The sequence below is a fragment of the Lissotriton helveticus genome, chromosome 6 (assembly GCF_964261635.1).
Source record: "Lissotriton helveticus chromosome 6, aLisHel1.1, whole genome shotgun sequence".
Taxonomy (NCBI): domain Eukaryota; kingdom Metazoa; phylum Chordata; class Amphibia; order Caudata; family Salamandridae; genus Lissotriton; species Lissotriton helveticus.
Window position 1 is genome coordinate 1,754,935,973 of NC_136067.1, and position 24,732 is coordinate 1,754,960,704.

A 24,732-nucleotide genomic window follows, 5' to 3' on the forward strand; every position below is an offset into this window, starting at 1 on the left:
CTGTCCAGATTGCAAAGGAAGGGATCAATACGAAAAAAGTCAACCAACATTTAAAATCTTTAATAAAAAATAGCTTGATATGTGGATACATTTTGGCATCAAGATCACACTGACTTGCACCGTAGAATGTAAATACTTAAAGACAGAGCGCTGAATATTAAAATCTATGGAAAAAACAGTTGCTATCCAAAATAGTAACTCTTCCTTCTGCTACACACATTCTGCGCATTCCCTACCATTACAAACCTGCAAGATTTAGGTCATACATCATGGGTACTCACAAACATTTGCCCAGGGGCCACAAAGTACGGTCTGTGGTGTGACCGAGGGCCGCACTGATTCCAGCAGTGTGGTAGTATTGGGTCTGGGTGAAAAGTGTAACTGCAACAAATGATGGACGGAATGCTGAATGATTCAAACATTCTCCCCCAGTCAAGAGATCTGGGTTAAATCCACCCTTCTTTTTCCCACCATGCCACCCCAGTTTGGACCCCGCCATATGCAAATCAGTCTTGACCCTGTGCCTCATGGGAACAGTTCAGACCGAACTGCCAAGCCATGTCCTCCCTGGACCGGAAACAAGCATCCTGGGACCGGTTTCGGGTATGTCACCCTTCATCAGCCAGGCTTGCTTGAATTGAGTGGCACAGTGAGCAAGGGACCCACGTCTGGGCATACCTATCCCACTTAGGGCAAAATGTCTAACTGCAACAAATGATGGACAGAATGCTGAATGACTCAAACATTCTCCCTCAGTCAAGAGATCTGGGTTAAATCCATCGTTCTTTTGCCCACTACACCACCCCAGTGGGTCTGGGTGGGTCAGGAATTGTGTAATGAGGTCTAAAACATTGCTTGTCTAAACGGGCAAGCATTTATTTGTAGGTTAATAAATGCTTGCCTGTTTATTTCACATTTCTGTCTGAATATTAGTGCTCAGCAACTAGACAGCAGCTGGTGCAGCAGTTCACCAGGGGGGCCGCATGTAAAGGTCAAGAGGGCCACAAGCGGCCCTCAGGCTGTGCTTCGAGTATCACTGTCCTACATGAACGGGAAAAGGACCCTATTGCACGGGACTGGCAGACTTAATTTAACGACCATTGAGAAAGGCCATTGGGCTAAAGAACAAAAGGGGGAAAAAATGACTGACACGGAGGACTGTTACTTGTGGGTATTTGTGTGCCTACAAAATTGCATCTTTTTTTAAGGTGGGTAAGAGAAGAAACACAGGGGGTGGAAGCATGAAGCAAAAACAGAGGGCGCAGATGTGGGGAATGCAGACAGAGTGTAAAGTGGTGCGCTGGGGAAAGCAAATGGGTAAAAGCAGCTTAAAATGGGAAGTGGAGAAGCACAAGGACAACACAGAGAGCAACACAGAAGACAGAGGAAGAAAAGTACACAAGGTACACGAGGGAGACAGCTGTAACACATGGAGTGCTTGAACGAAAAGAAAAACGTAGTGCTTGAAAGGCACGCAGTGGAAGCGTAGAAGCCAGCCAATCGAAACAGTCAGTAAAGCGGCTATGTTCAATGGGAAGGAAAAACACAAGATTAACCATCTGGAACACGAATAAGAAGCAGGCAAATGAGAATGATAGGAAAGTCAACCATTGGTAAACCATGGGCAGAAGGATCCAAGCCCCTATTTGCTCTTGGTGATACCCCAATATGTCTTGCAATAGACAGTGCATGCATGGTTTAGCAGTCCAGAGACAAAAGCAGAAGGGGTCAATAGACCTCCCTGGCCGGGTAAAGGCTTACCGGAGGTAAAGGCTTGCCATGCCACTATAAACAGATTCCCTCCGACCAGGGTCAGTCAATTACAGCCAAATGAGCTGAGGTAGTCATGCTTGATCAAAAGAGTGTGCACAAGGTGTGCCCCTTTGAGGCAGAGACCTGCTCTGTATATCACTCCTCTTTATTAACAGATAAAACGACCTCTGAGAAAAAACAACATGCCTGGGCTGTGATACAGGCCTCGCAGAGGCTGAAGCCGCAACAATACCTGTTGGAACATGTCTCCCACCAGAAAAAGTATTATCTGTCTTTGCTACGAATGGGATCTTTCCCCTCAAAGAATCTGACCTCAAATTGGAAACAAACATGGCCATACAAGGTATGCTGCCTCTGTGGTCAAGGGGAAGAGTCACGACTACATCTACTGTGTACTAGCCCTTTCTTATTAGTAACTCGAAAATCCATCCTTCGGGAGGCTCTAAGGAAGGAACAAATAAGAACATGTAGAGCAGCAGTCATTAAGTGTCTTGGAGGGTCGTCGATTTCCCGGTCCTGCAGAGCCATAAAACTTTGGAAAATAGGGGCAAAAGAACTGGAAAAAAGCGACTCTAGCCAAGTAGCCAATTAACTGGCACATATTTTCTAAATGTACTATTATACTTGTCATTATTTTAATTTAATAAGCTGCCCCTTATTGTGATGAGGACCTCAAGGCCTTTTTACGTTTTTAAAATGTATTAAAAGTATCCCGTTTCATGATGGTTGTCCATCCTTTTATGATTTTTAATGAATCAAATAAAAGTATATTTTGACTTGACACTCCATTTTATGAACTGTACCTCCAGGGCATTCACCTGATCGTTGTGTGCACTGAGGTTGGGGTGGTCAAAAAACGTTTAGCTTGCTATTCGTGGGGAGGTGGGGAATGGAGGCAGGGGTATCTTACCATTCCAATACTTGCAAAGATGTACTACTGTTCATATATGTTTAGTGTGTTCATTTATTGCTTCAATTCACGTTAGCATTGATCCTACTGTTAATCATTTCCAATACTACTGCATTTATTATACTTCAAGATGGGTTGCATTGTGTTGACATTAATCTCAGACGTCCTGGATCTAGCAATAGCATTTCTGGCACAAACAAAAAAATCTTGCTCAACTATGGATTGGCAAATTACATTTATTTCCCACAAAGAAATATGTTTTCTATGAGTAACCCCATTTCCTATGCTCTGTCCCACTAAAAAAGGGGCTGCCGTCTCCTCATGCCCTACATGTAAACACTTTCTTCCCCTTAAAAGAAGGGCTAGAAGGCTCAATCTCAGCCAACTACATATCTGGCTGGATAGAACCAAAGATGAGACCTTAAGCCCATATATTTGTTAGATGACAAAAAGTTTTTTTTAACTCAATCGATTGGGCGTACCTTCGCTTGAACCCGAGATGATATGGGTTCGGTCACAATTTTTGCTAGTGGGTGGACCAGCTATATAACGCACCCACACTGGCAGTTAGGGTAAATAGAGTGCTCTCCAACGCGTTTAAACTGAGCTGAGGCACAGGGCAGAGATATGCATGTTTGCCCATTATTTGCGCAGTGCCCGTTACCACTGACATGTGGGGTGCATTGCAGCACTGACAGAACGGGATTTCCTGAAGTGGCGAACAAGCCAGGAAAAATATCACATTATGCGGAAGACACGCATTTATCTTACAAACCCAGAGATACAGGTAATTGGTAATTTGTAAACATAGTCAGGATACTGCATTAACTTGTATTAATCAACCTAGTATCAGATGGGGTATTGGGAGAACCTTGTCAGAAGACTGACCCATCTCAAACAAACCTGACTTTGGTATATTCCCCAAGTGTTCTCTCCATCTCCATGAACTACAAACAGCAAATATCTTTGCTAGTGCCATTACTGTCTTCCAGTCAATGGAGGTCTTCTCAATAATCCGGGTCAGGATTTTTTAGATTGTCCTAAAGCTCCCCCCCAGAATGGGGAAAGCAGACATGAGGGTATGGTGGGAGTCGAACAGGGCAGAATGGTGGGCCAGCAAGAAATGCCCCTAGGATGCCCTGGCCATTCAGCTCCCCTCCAAGGGCTAAGCGCAGTGGGGAAGTCTTGCGACAGATAGAGATGGTGTTGCCTCAGGCCAACAAGGTTAAAAAGTGAAGTGAGGTATGGATCGGACTCTTTGTTCCAGCTGCTTCATTGGCTCCCAGCTGCAGCCATTCCAGAAGCCACTGTAGACCAAGGTGCCCCCCCCTTTGTCATCGCCTCAATCTCTGTAATAGTCCGCCCCTTCAGAGGCGGATCAGCAGGCCCAGACTGACCATTGCGGGCACCGGGTAAACCCCCGGTGTGCCGCAAGGGTGGGGGCCGGTTTTGGGCCCCTGGGGGCCGTTTTTGTTACAGGGCCGTTTATGCAGCTGCAAAATCAGCCCTGTAACAAAATCGGCCGAAAACCGCCCCGGCAAAGAGCTCGGTCGCAACACCATCCTCCCCCAGAGGGGCCGGACGAGCACTTTGCCGGGGCCGGTTTTGGTTCCCAGTCCGGCCCTGCTGATCAGAGGGATTGCTTCTTTCCCTCTTTTCCATTCCTTCCGTTTTCCTGGGTGCCCATTATCGTACTCCGATGTCTTTCTTCAGGAAGAGTGCCAGAGGCTTGCGGAAGTCTGAGAGGATTGCAATGGTGGGGGGGGGGGGGAGGTCGCTTTCATTATTTCAAGGCTGCATGGTGTAATACTCTTTTCTGTGGCCTTCCTTTACCCACTCGAATTGTTCAGAAGACTTTTCGGTTGCATGTTTTCAGTGTACTTTATTTTGATTGTATCAATACTGTTGCTTTTACCTTGACTTCCATTGTAATATTGGATTGAGAGTTCAAGATGGCTGAGTGGCCAAAAGCAAATTGTTGAGGTTGCAGTCTAGGCACGCTGTTAAGGCATCCATACATATTGCCTTGGCAGCCATACCAGGAGCTGTGAACCTCAGGTTAATAAATTCAGCCATCGCTGGAGGAGTGCACTGCCTGCTGGAATAGGGGCATCAACCTTTATTATTGGACAATGCCACATTGTTAAATCGCTTTGCTTTCCTCTGGGGGCCGAATTATTTAAGGATAGCTGGGTTTCGCTTTCTGCCGCATTTTGGCAGGGTATGCTGCTGCGAATCAGCCTGCCAGGGCGCATCTAGATGCACAACAGTGGCCAGCAAATGTTCCCTCAACCTCTTATGTACGGCACAGGCAGCCCAGTGTACGAGCAGGCCACACAGGGATATTTATGTTCTACCTGCTGGACTAGCGCTTCAAAGGCTTGCGTTCACAGCACAATGGTCCCTGCATTTGAATAGTAGGGATTGTGTGAGGATGGATTGATATTATGCTCTTTTTGCCATCCTCAGTTTAAGAATTATGCTTAGATCTTGCGTGCTAAAAGAAGTTGTTCATTGCATTACAGAGCACTGGTAAAGTGAACAGCTCTTAAGTTTAAGAGTTCCTTAAGTGTTGCCTATTTGTTTACAAGGAGGTCGCAATAATGCATATGAAGTGGAGACGCATTGCTTTCAATAAACCCCAGGTTATTATAGGCGCATACATCCATTTGCCAATTTGGGACAGTTTTAAGCAAAGTTAGGCTAAAGTTTTCTGCAGGTAACGCAGTCATAATGGGATGACAGCCCATATGCATGAGTATTTTAATTTTAATTTAAAAGTATTTATTGAGCGCACGATTACCAGGTGGTTTCTTGGCGCTATTATCCCTGCTTGCATGGAAGAACACATGTTTCAATTCAATGTTCTGTTTAATACTGTTTTATGTAAAAATCTGTTGCTGAGCTTTTCGTAGTGGCAAGAGTCTTTGAACATGCAGTGGCACTTTATTCAGGCATTGTGACATGCTCCCTGAACCGCAGGGCTGCTGTGAAATGGTCTTTTTGTTAGGGTTTTGCTTTCTCCACTGCTGAACATCAGCTGACATAGTCAAGGGACCATGCGAGTATGTGGTTACTAGTTCCCGTGCAGATGAGCCTTGAAGAGTGCAACTTATTTATTAGGGTGGGAGTTCCTTGCAGTCATACTAGCTGGCATTAAAATGATCTCCGGTATTCACATTCTGTCTAGTCCGATCTCCGGAAGAGGAGAGAGAATACCATAGTTGGTCCTTTAGGGCAGAGTGGATATATTGGCCATGCTCTAAGCTCAGCCCAGTGTCAATTCACACTGTGAGCTATCAATGCTGTTTTTTTTTAACACTGCATGAATTTACCCCTAATAAGGTTTTCTCTTAATTTTCACTCTTGCCTCTGTATTTAAGATTAAACCGGAGAAGATGCAAGGCCTATACATTTGTTTTTTAGAGGGTTCTAACCTGTTGATCCCTGGTAAACCGGTTTATAGTTTAGTAATCTTAATTAATCCACTTTGAGGTGATAACACACAGCCATGATGCTTGGCTAATTCTTTAGTGGAACACCACCATGGTTTTTAATCACATTGAAGGGTTGTCTTCCTCGCTCTATCCCCGGATTATGCTAGTTGGATGGTACAGGATAGGTGTTGAAAAATGGCCCTCTCTTAAGGGTCATCCCAAATGTATTATCTTCCCCCTCCAAACATTGTATAATTTGTTTACAAATGTTTAGCATATTTGATTTACTTGTAAAATGGCATCCCATATACCCAGGGCCTGTAAATTAAAAGCTACCAGTGGGCCTCCAGCACTGATTTTGCAACCCACAGATGTAGCCTTTCAAACTTGTCTCAGGGTTGCCACTGCAGGGCCGGTGTGTGTGCAGTTCACTACCACTTCGACTTGGCATTTAAAAGTACTTGCCAAGCTTGAAACTCCCCTTTTATTAGACATAACTCGCCCCTAAGGTGGCCCCTAGATAGCCCCACGGGCAGGGTGCTGTGTGAATGAAAGTGAGGACTGGTATTTTTTACATGTCCCGGTAATGAAATCTACCCTATTCTGTTTCTTACTACTGGAAGGCCTACTCCGCTCATAGGTTAGCATTGGGAATTCCTTAATACACTTTTAAGCGGTAATTCCTGATCAAAGATGAGTAGATTTTTTATTTTCATATGTGTGGAATGGTAATGACGAATCCTCCTTTCTGTTAAACTTGGATTTAGCATTACTATTTTAGAAATGCCACTTTTAGAGAGTGGATATTTCTCTGTGAGCCTGCAAGATGTCTCCATTACACGTCTGGGCTGGGTGACAGCGACACTTTGTGCATTCACTCTAGACAGCCACCAACATAGGACAGGTGGGTGTGACAGAAGACTCATCAGCATTCACATGCATTCTGACAGGCTTTCTGGACAGGAAGGGGGCGATAGAGCAGACAGTTATACTTGAATAGGCTGTGTCCTGTCCACACACAAAGGGCTGATTATCTCCCGCAGATAGCCAGGCAGTCAGGGCTGGGATGAAAGGGGGCATGTGCACTTCAAGGAGCTGCTTTGAAGTCACCCCCACTTCAACAGATACATTTGGGTAGAAGCTCTGACCCTACCAAATCAGTACACTACTGGACCTTGGAAGAACTCTGCCAAGAGAAAAGACTGCTATGCTACAAGGATTGCCACGCTGCTTGACTGACTGTTGCAAGGAACAGCTTCACTGCTGTGCTGAGCTGCCCCTGCTGCCGGCTGTTCTCCGCCCTGCTGAGGTCAAAGACTGGACCCAAAGTGACTCCAAGGGCTTGCCTCCTGTTTTCTTAAGTCTCAGGGTCGACAATCAATGCAGACACAATGCCTCCTCAACGTCAGCGCCTTGCTCCATCCAAAATACTTTGTCAGCAGGACCTGTCTGAGTCCTGTAGCCGGCCTGCTCTTCATCACGGTCTGCCTGAACTTGGGATTTACTCCAGGCTAGCGCTACCTCAAGTAACCTTTTAGCGCTATTGACTTCCAAGCACTATTTTTGGTTTATTCTTTAAAAATTCATAACTCCAGTTCAACTTATTGGACAGTCCATGTTTTGGTCTTTCTCAGATACATATTCTCTATATTTCTATTGTGGAGTCTTTTTGTGGTGTTTTCATAGTGTGACTGTATGTGATTTGCATAAACACTTTACACATAGTCTCTTAAGTGGTAAGCCTACCTGCTCTGTGCCTTGCTACCAGAGAGTGAGCACGGGTTAATTGAATTTAAAGTGTGCATCTAGCTTACCCCGATTAAGATTGTGTTCCCTACTAGGACAGGGTGCAAACAACTGCCAACTAGAGGCTCAATTTCTAACTGTACGGGATTGCTAATTTAACTTCTTAAAAAAAGCATACATGATTCATTCATCCTGCTTAGTTTGCCTTGCAGGCAGTATGAGTAACAAGCATTGGAAAAGCCAATAGGTTATACTTACGCGAGAGCTATTAGCATGGCCAATGTCTTTCAGCTATGGTGTAAAGCAGAATGGATGTGCAGTCTGGCTAAACGTAAAGTTAGGGGGATAAGTGCTTTGACGCGCTCAACTCTGGTGTTGTGTCTAAGAGCTTTATTTTCAGGTGGGGGGCAAGCAAGGATAGAAGAGGGGTGGGGGACCCAGAGCACGCAACAGCCTGGGCACATCCCTGAGAATGGGTCGATGGAGGGAAAGAAGCAAAACAGAGATGGGGTGGGTTGGAGGTGAAGAAGAAATAGTACCTCCACCACAGCACAAGCAGCAGACGGACACTGATGAAGATGAAGCAATATGTGCATTTTCCACGCTCCACATGAAAGAAGTGGATTTGAATCTGGAACGCACTGGCCAATTAGGAGGCAGCAACGAAGAGGGACATTGAAGCCAACAAATAAGAAATGGGGTGGCTCCAACTTAACAATGGTGGGAAACAAGAGATGAAAAACTTTGTTCCAATCTGCAGAGCTTTTCGGAACTCCGCGCTTTACGTGGAGCACAGAGTGGGAAAAACTCTGCAAACGCGCTTACCGCCCTTCACATGAGAGCCAGAGAGTGGTAATGGAAAAGATTTGACCAAGAGGCGGTTATGCCTCCTGTTCCAGTTATCCTTCGCTTGGGAGGTACCAATCTAGTAGTAGCAAAGACTCAACAGCTAGCTAGTTTTCAAGTTTACATCTGCTTTACTTCATCAGGGGGTTAGGGAAGTAGAATCAAGCAAAGAATTTCAGTTTTTAAGAGCATAAACACAATGGTCATGGCATCCCAGGGCGCTCTCAAGGAATTCTTTAAGTAACAAAAATGGCTTTGGCAGGATCATAGAGAGTACCGTCACTTTAAGTGTAAATGCCAAACCCAGCTTAGTGAGAAAACGAGTCTTGGGGCACAAGATACTGCAAAATTAAGGGGGTAAATGAGAGAAAGTATGGAACATGCTGACACGCTACTGAGCACCTATGCTCTACTTCCTTCACACAAGCAACCTGCAACACTTCGATCAGGAATAGGAAAATCAAGAGGTCCATAGGACTGTAAGGAGGCCTGATTAAAATACACGTGTTGTTGAATATGGTGTGTTAGAAATTATGTTGTATAAAGGAAAACAGCATAGACAGAGGCTTGAACAGAACACAAACTAAACCATGAAACCAACACATGTGATGAGAGATGCTCTCCCCCACCCCAATTCTTGGCTTATTCCAATTTAAACTTATTTACAATAGTTTGTTGGAAAAGTGCTACAGTTTATTATGTATTATCTTCAAGTAGCAATAAAGGGTTTTTAGGGTCATTTTAAACTCCTGGGCCGTTAATAGCGGCATTAGAACAGGACAGAGAAGCTAGACAGCGATTCAGACACAGTCAAGCGTATTGCAGACTATTTAAGACACTTATCAGACTTACCTGAGCAGGAACAGGAAGAACAAGATTTGCAGGAAAGGAACCTTGAGGAGAACCAAAGGGGAAACTGACAAATAAGGTGTACTACTAGAGGCTGGTTGTGAAAGACACAGGATCCGCACAAAACAGAGCAACTTGCAGTGTCAACAGGCACTCATAATCATGAATAGTGTTTTTATGCATGAACCAGATGTGTTTACTGCTGTCTCTCTAGAATAGACTCTCTTAGACTGGGACAAATCACTAATCTGAGCTATCCTCTTGGTGTGAGACACTGGATTGCCATGCGCTGCTCAGGACCATTTAATATAACCCCACCTAAGGGACCCAGAGACAATGATGCCAACAGTGTGCCATCCATTGTAAGAGAAACAACAAGAGCCACACAAGACCCACATATTAAAAAGCCCCTTCAATTACTGGGCCAGTCTCGAAATGGATATGAAAGAGGAAGGGACCAAGGGATTAAATCTGGTGGCAACAAGAGGATGGTGAGATAGCCAACTATGCCAATAAGAAAACGCAGGCCCATAAAAGATGTTGATTTTACATTTTTCTCCAATCGTAAAATAGTGGTTTAAAAGTGGGCAAGGAGAATGGCTGGGCAAATACTGGGAAATGTGAAAGTTTGAGTCTTCGCGCCTGTAAGTTGGAGACATTTTTTTTAGTCTGTACATGTGGTTTTCTAGGCAATGCGTGTTGAGTTTAACCGCTTAGCGCTGGCTCACATGTTTCTCTTCAAATGCCTTGGCTGCTACCCAGGGCTTTCAAACTTTTTTTGAGATCCATACAGCACATTAGATAACTACATCAACATGAAATGTATGTGGGCTATTACCAAAGATGATCAGGTGTGTGTGGCTGGATACTTTAAAAAGGAGTATATTTAAAAAAAAAAGGAGCAGTACTGGGTTCATGGGGAGAGGATGTTGTAGATGAAGTGGATGGCTAGAGATACCAAGAGTGCAGGGTGTGGGATATGTCCTGGAGTAAACTTGCGCAGGTTATGCTGCAATTGTCAAAGCCTACATCGGGGAGAGATCATTTTAACTTTTCATAGGAATAAAAAAAACAAAGAAGAGGTTTTCACTGAGTTATGGACTGTCAGACCGCAGTTTATTGGGCCAAGAGGCAAAAAGGAGTTAACTAGGCCGAACCTTGGGTGTTGACTACTTTTACTCCTGATGCCCCGGAGCCCGACATGCTATGTATCCTGGGCAACTAGGCCAAGCACCCCATTTAGTACTTGACTGTCAGTGGTAGCACGGGTCAAGTAGTCCAAGGTATCTCGACGGGGAGGTAGGCACGGTAGTGAACACAGGCTCACAACTCAAAATATGTTTAGTAGCAACAATAAATCATTTTCCAGTCAAACACTAGCTTTTATTAATTTTTTTTTTTATTATTTATTTATATATGACCAAAGAGTAAAATACGATATTCACAAACAATACACGCAGTTTTCTGATGCCAGGGTTCTAGTATTTAGAGGCAGGTCTTAAGAGTCCCACTCCCCTCTTGCTAGCAGTAGTGGTTATTCCCAACTCATCAAAAAACCAAAAGGGGAAGCATAGAGGTTGAGATAGAATCACCCTCCTAGACAATATGTATAAACAATGAGATCCTATCAATGTGTAGAGGTGCAGAGTATTTTTTATAAAAATATATTTTGTGTGGTGCTAGGCTCTCTCTTAGAGGTGGAAAGACGAGAGCACAATGTGCTTGTTAAAATACCCCTCACACACTAAAAAAATCCATTAGTGTCATGCTTCATCATAGGGGTCTTCCCGTCCCTATAACGGGGCGGGGCGTGCTACGACCAGGCGAACTACGCGGGAGCACTGAGATTGTGACAGGGCTATGTGTAGGTGTAAGGGTGTCAGTGAAGAGTAGGGACCTAGCTAGTGAAATGCAGAAAAATACAAAAATTAAAGGTTCCCTGGCCTAGTAGAAAAAATAAATTTTATTAGCTTCTCTGGCTGGGAACATTAAGAAGTGGAGTGTGAGGTAGAGCAATTGCTAGCTACCTAGTCAAAGACTTTTTTTAGTGTGTGAGGGGTATTTTAACAAATACATTGTGCTCTCGTCTTTCCACCTCTAAGAGAGAGCCTAGCACCACACAAAATATATTTTTATAAAAAATACTCTGCACCTCTACACATTGATAGGATCTCATTATTCCCAACTCATTACAGACTTTATTCAGGTTAAGCACCACTAGTAGTCAGAGTCTCACAAGTCAAACTACGGCTTTTTATTAAAGTCAAAAGCGTTCCAGCACTGAGATGCGATATGGCAGGCAAGTTCCCCTGGGGCCGTATGGCCGTAAAATCAGTTTTTCCTGCATCGGGAGGATGGGATTGACCGATATGTTAGAGTGCGACCCACTTTGCGGGGGACGAAGCTCCAGATGCTGCTTCGGGTAAGTTACTCACATGCCGCCCGAGAGGCGCATCGGTTGCACTCCTGGTGCTGCTCTTCAGTCAGGGCCTGGACCACCTATGATTGCAATGGTGGCCTCCTTCTCACTAGTACGGTCTCGACCAGACCATGCTCCTTACCTTGTCCTGGTGGCCCCCTCGGGCATACAAGACACTGACTCCACACTCTGTACACTGGCTATAGACACATAGGCACATTAAACAATCTTCATACATCCCCACCTCACATACAGGATCCCCGACTTAGCTTCGCACAAGGGTGATGACCTAATGGGTGCAGCAATGGTCACGGCTCACTACGTAGCAGTCGCCACTTCGTTAAAGGGATCCCAACGAAAGGATCCCCAACTGCACCACGCTCCCTCCAGCGCTCTCCTCTTCCCCACAGGGAACACTCCCCCAGATGGGAGAATAGCTGGCCTTGGCCTCCAGTTCTGTTCAGAGGCAGAAGTCTTGTAGATCTTCTCCTCACACAGTCCAACTGGCTGCTTGACCGATGGCAATTTTGGGGCTTTCCGTCTCCCCTTCTTTTAGTCCATTTCCAACCACCAAATGTGATTCTGAGTCTTTGAAGTTTATATTATGCCTCCTTTTGAAGAGCCTTTTCCTCGGTCCTGCCTTTCCTGCAGAAAATGGGCTGTCGCAGTAGATGAGACTCCAAATGTGATAGCCCAAAACACAAGCCATTGAAATAACTAGAGTTCACACCTGGATGTCAGCCACAGTGATGTGTATCAAAAAGTTACCCCCGGGCCTCAGCCCTACTCTTTATGATTCTTTAATATACCCCATCTCATTCTTGAGATTTACCCAGGCCCCATCCTAATGAACTTTCTCTGAATTAAAGAGCGCCCTTTGAAGTCTGCTGAAGAGCTTTGCTCTCCCTTCTTCCCATGTGTCCCACCCAGCTCACAGGAATGCAATAATCCACAAATCTGTCTGGAGGATTCCTCTACCTCCTCATGTTTCCCCAGTAAACCGAGACTCCCAAAATGGAACCCAGCATATTCCCTGTATTATACCATTTACATGCAATATACACCCAGCAAATACATACAACATGCATGCAATACACAGCACAGCGTCATTCCTGTATTGTGCCATTCACAGGCACACCTATACCCAAGCACATGTAGAACACACATGCACTCTGCCGAGCTGCACACCAAACCAATGTAGGCCACGGGTGAGTTAAACACATAGCAGCAGAACTTTAAAGGAGTGAGCATGTAGGCCTCAATCCAGTGACACAGGTAAAAAGCATGTTCACGCCTACTGTTCACTATGTGGTTTTCTGCCACCACTGTGCTTGTGCTGCTTAACTCCTGGTAAAGGCAGTAGAGATTACCACTAGGAGGGTAGCGCTTTGAGCACCCCTTCTGTCCAAAAAGACCACATTACATGAGACAAACCTACGTCATGGCACACACGCATGACCTGTGTTTGCCAATGAAAATAAAAATCAACATCCAGACATTATTACAGTTGGGAAACTCATGGCAATGGTGCACATCTCTCACCATACCATGCAAGGGACTTTTCCATCACAGCATGGACAAACTCAAGAAAGATGCCCTTGTCTAATAGTAAATCAATGGATTTTGCCTTGGCAACAAAGTGTAAATAATCCAGGAACCCGTGTAGAACCCTAGATGTTCCCACATTGGACTTTTTGATAACTGAAAAGCCTTGTTATAAGTTAAATATATAGACATCAGTCACAAAGAAATTACGATATACTGCAGAGCTGGGATGTTTACTCTGATCAGGTTCTGGAAACCACACGCAGGAGCATCTTAAGCGAAGATCAAGTGTTCTGTTCATCAAGGAAAGAATCACTGACACCTGAGTTATACCCCTTTTATGAGAAAGGAAAATTTGGTATAATAGGGGTTACACCTATTTAGGTGCTGCAGGAAATGTCCGATACCAAACAGATGTGGAAACAGCATGTGCTTTGATGGAATGTTTGAGCTGGGAAATAGTCCAGTGTTTCCTCTGGGAGTGTATTAGATATTGGGCACTAGCTTCAGGGTTTAAATCTAGGTGTGGCATTTTCAAGTGAGGAGACACACATGACCAATTAAAGATCTATAAATGCTTTATATTAGGGTGGTCTTCAAGTTTATGGGCAAGGCAGAGTTTTGGACTAAAAAAACATAAACTATGCTTAAGTTTACTAGTTTGGTGAAAGTGCTTTGAGATCACAGCAAGAAGGTTGGTATACTTCAGGAATATGGAAGAATATGTATTCGATCAATCACTTAATCATTGCAAAAAGGAATACAGTTTAAAATAATAAAAACTTCTCATAAAACAACAGTTTAAAAATACTAGTTAAAATATTCTTCCTACTTCAGGAATATTCTTGCTAACTTTTTTTTAAAATATTTGAAGCAAAATATATATTAGGTTGAAAGTGGAGATTACTTGAACAAACAGTTATGTGTAAGGTGACTGGATAGAACACAGCATTTAAGTCTTTTTTTCCACTCTTTTGGTTGGAGTCCGGGAGGAGAATTTGGTTTCTCTGAGAAACCTGTACCTTTTTAGGTCTGGTGCTGGCCAAGACCTATTGATTTTACAAAAAGTATATGTATAATATACTTTCTTATATAGGTTTTCTCTCGTCATCCACTGATCTGTTGTTGTGTCATTCACATTAAGCCAGCTACTGCACACAAGCAGCACATCCAAGGAAAAGATAGTTCCTTCCAGTGCTTTTATGTATACTTAATTATTACTTTAGTGTTGCCTTTGTGTTTAGAGCTTAAAGTGATAGCAGGATGCTTTCTACTAGCTCTTCACAGGATACATTTCAGCTTCATCGGTTTCTGTCTCCTGCTAATGATGGTGTAAATTCCTTTTGGACCTTCCTTTATTTTATCAATTGTTGCTATTTCACATTGATGAGCAGCAGCAGCTTCCCAAACAATAATGTTTTGCAAAAACCATGACAGAACAAAACATGAAATGCCAAAGTCAAAAGGATGGTGGCCAACACCAGACCTTGCGGCTTTGCCAATGCTTGTTGAGCTGGTGGTGGGTTGGTCAGGTTTTTGGCAACTGGGTCACTGACTGGGTCTTAGTACCCATTGTTAGGAAAGATAGGCGTAGCTTCACTGCTTAAAGGGGGCGTGGTCGTTTGGAAGGAGGGGCCACTAGGAATGACTGTCAAACACAACCTGATGAGTTGCTGGCAGAAAAACTGCCTATCCTCATCTGATGGATTGGCTTGGTTCTGGGAGCTGTCATTGCTAAATACACAAAAAATTCTGAAGTTAGAGACCAATGCTGCTGTATAAAGGGTCGTAATCACTGACAGACTAGTCATTTGCCCAAAAAACTGTGTAAATAAAGAACAATGGTCAGATCAGAGGTATAGGGAGGGGCGAGCAGGCAGTATTTTATGAAAGATAAAGACGTGGCTTTATAAGATCTTTTAGAAGGAAAAAGACATGCAGGTTTATCACATAAAGCACATTTCAAAAATGAAATAGCTGGACGAAGGCCATGATATGTTCTATCGAAAGTGTAGAATCTAAAAACTTCTTAGTATGGCCTAGTTGGTCTTCTGCTATTTAGAAATAGTGGATTTTTAACTTTTGATTTCTTGCTCTATTTCTGGCAACGTTTAATGCTTCTTCTCATGGTCTTTGCAGTTAATCATGGCCAAATATCCCAAATAGATCTTAAACCAACTATGTGGACTGTAGTTATTTGTTCAGTTTTTTTTTCCTTACCGGGAAACTTCTTCCACATAATTAACGACTTGCAGCACTTGTGCTCTGAAGGGCACTACCGATTTTGTCACACGAGAAAAAATATCAAAGTACTGATTTAGATGGGACATTATACATTCTCAATCACTATAATACTCTGATTAAAGTACTCCATCTACGATTTATTGTGGCTTCATTGACGAGCATTGCTCTTGCTGTAGTGGCGATAGACAGCTGGTTGGCACTGCTGCAGTTTCATCACAAGTATGATGGTTTTTTGCACGAGTCCCATGTACAAAAGAGGCTAGCAGTTAACAAGCTACGCTATGTTGCTATTTTTTGGCGGGTTAATAAGGCACCGACATTGTGTGTTCTCTTTGGCACGGCTGAAGGCAGACACGGAGTGGGTGAGCATCAGGGAGGGTGCGCCTCGCTGATGAGTTGCTAAGCAACGTGCTCTCACATTCAGATGCCATTGGAGAAACCCACAGTTCTCCTCAGGCAGGACCACTTCGACACACTGCAGTCATCCGTAAAGGAGGCCAGGCTACATTTTGGGTACTCTAGTACCGCGCGAGAAGCCAATGTAAAATCCAGCAATATTGTCAACCCCAGACCATAAAAGTACTGATGGCCGAAAGGCACATTATCAACTACAGGAAGTCCCGTTTCTCAATGATCAGCATCATTGGCTTTCCGCCGTCAAACTGAAAAATATTTTAGTTTCCACACCTATGTATAGCCTTTCTTAACCATGAAAGTTAAGACAAACAACACTGCGAATATAGGTTAAAGAATGGGAACTTCCTCTCCGGAGACATGTTAAGATACCAACCTATCACTTTAGAACACATTCAGTATAACTGGATCTTTAAACAATGAAAGGCAGGCATTTATTTACTACGATTTAATTTAAAAAGTGCATGAGCTCAAACTATACATAGCTTCTTAGCAAGTGGAAATGTATGGCTGACCAGGAGCCTTGTCCAAACACGCCCTAAGGGTATTCCAGGCTATTAACAAGATCAGGAAATGTGATGGACTTGCTTCATTGAATGCTCAACTTCCTTTCCCTTATACATGAGACTGTGCCCTCTTTCATCCTTCCACTACCACAAGAACACTCAGAGGAGAGGGAAGACAAGAGAAGGTAGAAGCTTCTCCGACAGCTCCTGCTGACTCCGCTGTTTCCCATCTTCCAAGGCCCACCACTCTCAAACAACTGATTTAAGCCACGTACTTCTTGTTTCATAGAAGCGGGCTATCAGCCACCTCGCTGGCCTGCAGGCCTGTTCTCTGGTCCACACATGGCAGGCAAAAAGGTTTTAACAGATATGGCTAATACTCAAGACTACGCGCAGGAGTGCCCATATGTTGAATGACATGGAATGATAGTTGATGGTTCGGCTGTAAACAGAATATGCACTAAGTTTACTAATAAAATCTCACCAGAACAAATGCAAGAGTCACATTTTAAACCAACAAGCTACCATGCATATTCTGAACATTTTTTGCCTTAGCGGACGACTGTCCATGCACTGCTTTATCTTAATTATGTACATTATGAAGAGCAACCTTTGCCTGGCTTGAACTTTATGACTTGAAATGCAGTGAGAGCCTTGCGAAATCAAAACATGAAACGAAATAATTAACTTCCACTGCACCCAGGTACTGCCTTGATTATTTAGGAAGCCAAAAACAAGAAAACCCCACGGGGGAAAACAAGCAACAAACTAATTACGTTAATTACTTTTAATGAATTAACTCCGCAGATGTCAATTGTACCAGGAAAGGGAAAGCAAAGAAACTGCTCTATTCATAAAAAGAATATGAGGCTTTGTGAAAAAATATCCAGCAGAGTAACAATATTTTTAAGGCTGGAAAAAACTCAAAGTACAAGCAGAATTTTCTGTATTTACTGCTCAGCGATCTCACTCCTTTACAATGCCAACCAGTGAGCTACTACTGTGTTCCACAGTAATGCCTGGCTATGTCTCGTCACTAGAAGAGGGCATCCCCTTTGTCACACATGGAGCCATACCTCCCCATGCAAAGACTCATTGTATATGTTCAAAGGACAAATCTGTTGATTTCCTATACCGCTGTTCAGCGTAAGGATAGTTGGCCAAAACGCCCTTCTCCTTTGTCATCCATCCCAAGAAGAGAGGCTGCTGAGATTGGAGGTCAGATTCGAATCCCGTGCACACGACAGCGAGCAGCCTGGATTTGATTACAATGCGACATGATGTCATGTATCCAGGACAACGGGAGCATTCTGGTCCCCGGGGGATCAAACCACCCCCCTGGCCCAAGCATCAGGCAATGCTGGTTTGCAATCCGTGGCCTCGCACTGGAAACTGTGCAGCTGCCCAGCAGGATGAGAACAGGAAAACAAAGAGGTCATTTCAATGCAAAGTACAAAATCTGAAGTCGTACCCTGAAATGGTTTGATAAAATGAACCAGCATCATTGTGCACATACATTAATGCCCCGGTGTGGAAGTGAGGTTTTCACATCTTGCTTGCTCTGCAGTTCCTGGTCCACAAAGAAAAGGAGTAGAGGTCACGCGATGTCTGCAACGTTATTGTGTGCAGAGCGATGTGACATCGATGTGAGGTTAAAAGGTACATAGCTTTTAAAACTGCTACATCACTAGACAGTGTGTGAAATAGTTACCAACATACAGGTTAGTCTTACTTTGCTGTCAAATGTGGAAAGAGCGCGTCTAATTGGTTCCCTGACAGGGCACAAATTCAACAACTGAGGGAGATGAATGGCCCACATATAAGTTGGTACGGGAACCCTGATGTTCAGGCCACGGTGCGACGACAGCCGTCTGCGCGTACAGTCTTGGCCACTATCCACACTTCTAAAGGCACCAACTATAAGTAAAGTATTTTGTGAGGAAATTCTGACAATTGGCGTATAGAAGAGAAAACAAGCTCTTTCACACCACTGTGTCGTCACTCAAAAGAGTGAGTTGCCAAAGAGATCCAAGCATTACACTAAAAAAGCTATTTATTACAGCAACTCACTTGTTGAAGACAGACCAGGATAGCAAAGAAACTATCACGTGTTCTTGTATGTCTTATCAAAGAAACAGAGAACTTGTATTTGAAATTTCGGGGAAAATATGCACATTCAAGAGCTTCAGGGGTGAAAACAAACTACTTAGGTCGTATCTTGCACCCAAACCAGAACTCCAACATGAGCCCATACTACACACCTATTAAAGATAAAGGAATATGCCCATTTGGTTATAATCTGGTGCAAATTAGGAACATTTTGAGTCCTCCCTTCAATTTTCCGTCTGTCCTCACTCAGAGAAGCGAGAAAGTTTTCAGGATGTGGGGGTGTGTGGCTTTGCACAATTATTATCAATCATCCCAAAAGCCCGAAACTATGAATGAAGCGCAAATTGCTGTGTAAAAATCACACCATATGGGCGCACAAAATGCTTTCATACAGCAGTCAGTGGCAAAAACTGAACGTTAAAATCTCCATTTATTTTTAAATATAAAAAGATTGAAAATAAGTCTTCTTTTGAGTGATCTTTGATGTTGTGTATCGTGGCTACTACGGCAATAGGTCTGCAGACTAACACAATGGGACAAGTTTTTCTGATGAATTTTAAAACAGTTGCAGAAGGGCACTGGTTACAAAAATGGTAATGGTATATAGGTGTATTAGAGCTAGAACAAATACACAACAAAATAAATACAATAAAACCGGGAGCCCTACATAAAAACAGGTACATCGGAGAATGTCAAGTTGGTGCCTTAATATAGTAGCCTTTAGCATTCAATGTTTTGTCTTTCTACTCAACGTAGTAATTAGGCACTTCACAATGGCTACAACTAACCTATGTATAATCAAGACCTGCCCCAGGGCTACGAATTCCACACCACCAAGCAGTCTTCAACATTTTTCAGACTTTCATTGCCAGGGGCAGGCATAGTTAAATCACAGCCAGACAGATACAGACCATTGCACCCTTGGGCACTTCCACATAGGTGCTATTAATTAGTATTCATACAGACAACATTTCTGCAGAAAAGAGACCCCCATGGGAATCTAAATCTCCCAATACATACGGCACACGGTGAACTGCAAAACAAACAAATCTTTTGACAATTTTTTTCCTCAGACCTACCTACTACTCTCTTCTATCAACACACTTAAAAGTGAGAGAGCTGGGTGAAATATTTTTTTTTAAGATTAGGTTAATGATGTGATCCAATTCTCAAAAGAATCCAACCACGATTTTACTGCCTAATCTGAACTACGAGGAGCTCCAAGATTGCAGGGTGCTTAAACAGCCAACAAACCTTCAACTTCACAACGTCGCATTAACTTAAAGAATGGTGGTGAAAAAAACCTAGTACTATGTGAATAAGATAAACCTCATATTTCAGCCATATTGCTGGCAACCCTTACACCCACTACTAACCTTGTAGAAACACCAACAATGATTTCAACATCCTTTGATAAAAACTTGAGATCTTCACACAGGGTTGAGCTGAAGATCAGAGTACCATAGTTTGCATGCAAAAGTAACCACAATAAAATGCAGGAAGGTAGCCTTAACTCAGACTGGACTTCCTACTAACTGTATTGCCAGAGTCTGTAGCAGGGAGAGGCACACTGGAAACTGAAAGGAGAAGAAGTTTGTAAGAATGCCTGCTATAAATACACATATGCAAAATAATATTCTCAATCAAACTTAACAAGTGAAGACTTAGGCAGAAGAGTTCCCTCACTCTATAAGTCCATTCTAGCCGCATAACGAATATAATGAGGGAACAGGTCTGGAGTAATCCTGGAGGGAGGGAATTATTACTACTCATTTGAGTCTCCAGAGCAAATGACGAAAGGAGAGCAAGAAAAGTAGAAAGGAGTCCAAGCTAAGTAACAATCTGAGCGAGACAAGAAGTAGACGAAATAATGGTCCTTGCCAATTTTTGTTTAAGTTAGGGGACGATTCGTACCTTTATGCCTGAAGGATTTATGTAAAAAGAAATAAATGCATAAATGTCTTATTACAGGGACATAAAGAACACTTGCCTTAAACTATGTGCACAGCCAAGCACCCAGTAACTGGTGAAGTTTTTACTAAACGCAATTGTTAGATTGTGTCAAGTTGACTGACACCGCGCAATTAAGTACTGCCCTTCCCCCAAGCACAGTATTTTTAACCATCAGCATTACCACTTTCAATAATGTGCTATATATGTAGCTTTGGGATATCGGATAGAAACTGATTAACGCTAGGGTTACCGAGGTCAAAAACACAGCTGAGCCACACAGAACCGAAGATTAAGAAACTATTCTCGTAAAACGAATGTGTATCTTTAAAAACGTATACTGGATTAATATGTATAAGAATAACAATAGCCCTATCCAGTCACCTACACAATAGAAACCAAGGGTGGAGAGTGCAACGGACATCAATGAAAAATATAAACTCAGCTGGGCACGAAAGGCAATCAGTGAGATTTGTATATCAACAAAAGTTCTGCTACACGCTAAGAAACGTAAGGCTTATTTAGCCCAAAAAACAATTACAAAAGGCAACTTCTTGATTGTGAAAGTGCGCTCTAATGAAAAAAACGATATTGTAAAACTGGTTGGAATATTCTTGCTAAAAGTATAAAAAACAAAAAGAAGAAGTAAATATTTGCGGCAATGTCAAACTAAATATAATGCCAGGATCAATAACAAAATATGGCACTAAGACATCCACCCATTTCCTGCCTGGGTCACGTGGTGACCAGCTCGTACGTCTGACAGCACTTCTACGTAAATCGGGCAGAATTTGTGATGCATCGAGGTAAAAGTTGGAGTTCGTCGGGTCATACGAACACCTCGTCACTGACCCGGAAGCCTCTTATGCGTTTCTTGCTTGGTGAGAGGCGGGTAAAGTAGACCACCAAAATCGGATCTAAAAATATAACAGTGCAGAAGGCACCTGGGGGAAGACAGTTAGTCACTGTGCCATACTAAGAAGCGAGCATATTTTTTATGAGACAAAGCAACGTTTGGTGTCTCTTAGCAACCCTTCCTTTAGGCAAGCCAGAATGGAAAGTCGCAGGCACGAAGCAAAAGCAGCGCTCAGGGTTAGAGATCATGGGGGCGTTTTAGGGAAAATGCAACTTCTCATATACAATATAAACAGCCTACAAGAGCACAAACACCATACGATCAACCCTTAAATCAATGCGAAACTATTCGGATTCAAGTTAAATCACTTCAAATAATCTGCCCTATATAGCATACCAGCGATAAAAAGTATAGAAAACATGTTACTTTGTTCTGATTGAAAACTCTGCAGGTCAAGAATAATTTCATTTTCTGTATTAGCCGATTAATACTGAAAAAAATCTAACTAATGGAGAGCAACTTAAAAACAATCAAGAATTTTAGAACAATCACAAATGTATATAATATATTCAGATTGACAATGTATTCTAGTTTGTTTGGGACGGTCTTAAAAACAGGCTAACAAAATAACATTAACAAAACTATACCGAAACACAAAGGAGAGCCAACATACCAGCACAGACATCTAATTATGTTTGAAACTAAAGTCAGGACAGTGAAAATAAATAGCGTAATGTGGTTAAATATAGATACGCTCCTTAACAACTGTCAATCTTAGTTGTGATCTGGCACCCTCCCCTGCAGACGGTAGGTCTACTCTAGGGAACACAGGCTGCTGAGCTAGGCCACCACAGTGCAGTGATAACCTCGTGTAACCGGAGCCTCAACTTTCCCTCGAAATGCATGCTTGGCAGCGCGTTTTCGGGGGCCCGTCCTGGCCGAGAATGCACTTCTCATGAGCACGTGTCTGTCACCCGCAGGCGAGGGAGGGGGTCATTGCCCTTCCCTGTGCGGCGGGGAGGAGTCACCCCCTGCACAAAGCACAGCTGCCGGCGCACTTCGGGCACGGGCCGCCTGACTCCGGGCAGCTGCTGAGGGCGGCCAGCGTCCCCCATGTGCACTGTGCGGCCCATGAACGCGGGGGAGGCTGAGTGTGCACTTTTTATGTACAAACACCGAGCACGCCATGCCCTCCCTGCAAAAGCATGGCAAGACTTCACACGATCAGGGTTAAAACCAGCACAGCCAGCAATGCTTGCAGCAAGAGCACACAAGCCCAGCTTCACACTACACGCTCTGCCACCCACCTCCGTCCTGCACAACTACCTCCGTCCAAGTACAGCTATCCTCGCCCCAAAGAAGTATCAAAGTATCAGCTGCCAGCCATGCACACAATGCGGAACACGGCACTGCCTGGCCACCCGACGCACTGCTGTCAGCGCCTGCATTGCTTCCCATACACACTGCACTGCGAGCATGCACCCTGGTCGCAACACCGCCTACCACAAAGTGCATGTGCTGCACACCCCACTTACCAATCAGCATCCACGTGCCCCCAAACCTCAGTCATAACACCTCAAGTTCCACTCCACCAAGAGCACTCCCACACACAGTGTACAGACCTCACCCACGCGGACCCCATCCACAGACCACGCTGAATGCCAACACACAGAGCCATCGAGCCTATGCGCTCTAAGCCCAGCACCCCACCCACCAACCTCACAACATATGCTCAGGCAGCACCCTCCCGCGCGCACTGCCCTCTCTGCCTCAACCCTCACCACTTGGCCAGCACCCGGACATCCGAAGCGTCTACAGCCGCAGTCTGTACCCAGCCCCTGGGGTGCAGCGCTGTCACCCTCCCGTACTCTACAGTACCGCGGCCTCCCAGGACGCCCCAGGGGCGCAAAGCAGCAGCCAGCCCCTGCCGACAGACACAATGCACATACTCACAGACATGTAGCGTGTCCCGCGCGCTCTGTACAGTCCGTGTGTGTGTCTATGTGTCACAGACCAGCAGCTGCTCCCCGCACCACCGCGCGCGCACGGCCACGCCCACATCAGCCAGTCTCCATGGCAACCGGGCGCTCTAGCCGCCACCGCTAGCTCCGCCCCGACAGCTGCGCTGACGCGCCAACAGCCGCCAGGCAACACCTCTGCCACCCACTGGCCCCAGCAAGAAGCAAGCGCTGCATCCGGACAATGGGAAGATGGTGACAGTAGACATAGAAAGAGGACAGCGAATGCCGAGCTAAGCTCCTGGGCCTGTCGTTTAGACAGCTAAGTATCCATCTTGGACTACATTTTTTGGGGGATGATTCTATTGAAAATAAAAAGAATGTACGGACTATTAGAGCAATTGTATGTTGACTGAATAAATTAGTAAGGTACGCAATACTTGAAATCTTAACGATATAGAGAAACATTTGTATTCACTTAGTACGTGTCTGTTTTTATGTGCATTAGTTTTGATGCATGTTCTTCTCAGATCAGTTGCTTTGGCTTTTAAAGGAGACCAATCACATTCATTACCCATAGAGGAGCGCTTTTCTTAGTTAAAGCCCAGTTGTTCACGACGGTCATTTTAGATGGGCGTCTACTAGGCGGAAGGGGTGGCGCCTATCCATATTGGCAAGAAGTTTGGTTTTGCACATGTGCCCCATTTTGTAGGTTTTGCCTAGCCAATGCGTACGAAGTACGCATACGCTAGGAAAAACTTAATGATATCTGTGTGTGGGGACTGGACCGTCCCCACTCTCTCATTGGCTAGCTCCATAAATGGAGGCTAGCCATTGGGAGGAGGCTCTGTCCGTCAATCTCGGACCAGATTCGGGGGCGTTCCCGAGAATTTTTGGCTTTTGGCTACGTCACGCTACGTCAGCCGAAAGCCTGTTCTCGGGAACGCCCCCGAATCTGGTCCAGCATTGAGCCTGCACCCACCTTCATTAAGCACAGCCTGCGAAACTCAGGCACTGACAGTGGAGGCTGGGAAACCGGGTTCGAGTCTCGGCAGGATGCTTAATCTCCCCGTGCCTAACAACATGAATGTGTCCGTCTCTAACTCAACATGTGCTCATGTAAAGCGCTCTAACCCCTTCGGGTCTCGTTAGCGCTATATACAATTTTTT

The 24,732-nt window shown here is 44.2% G+C and overlaps 1 protein-coding gene across 1 annotated transcript in view; it reads right to left on the reverse strand.

The window, feature by feature from the left end:
• Window positions 1-23,805, reverse strand: part of FOXN2 (forkhead box N2) — a 146,971-nt gene extending 123,166 nt beyond the window's left edge. The window contains exon 1 of the mRNA XM_078649646.1: window positions 23,558-23,805. The gene's annotated coding sequence lies outside the window, so the exon portion shown is untranslated. The remainder of the gene's footprint in view (window positions 1-23,557) is intronic.
• Window positions 23,806-24,732: the final 927 nt, after the last annotated feature.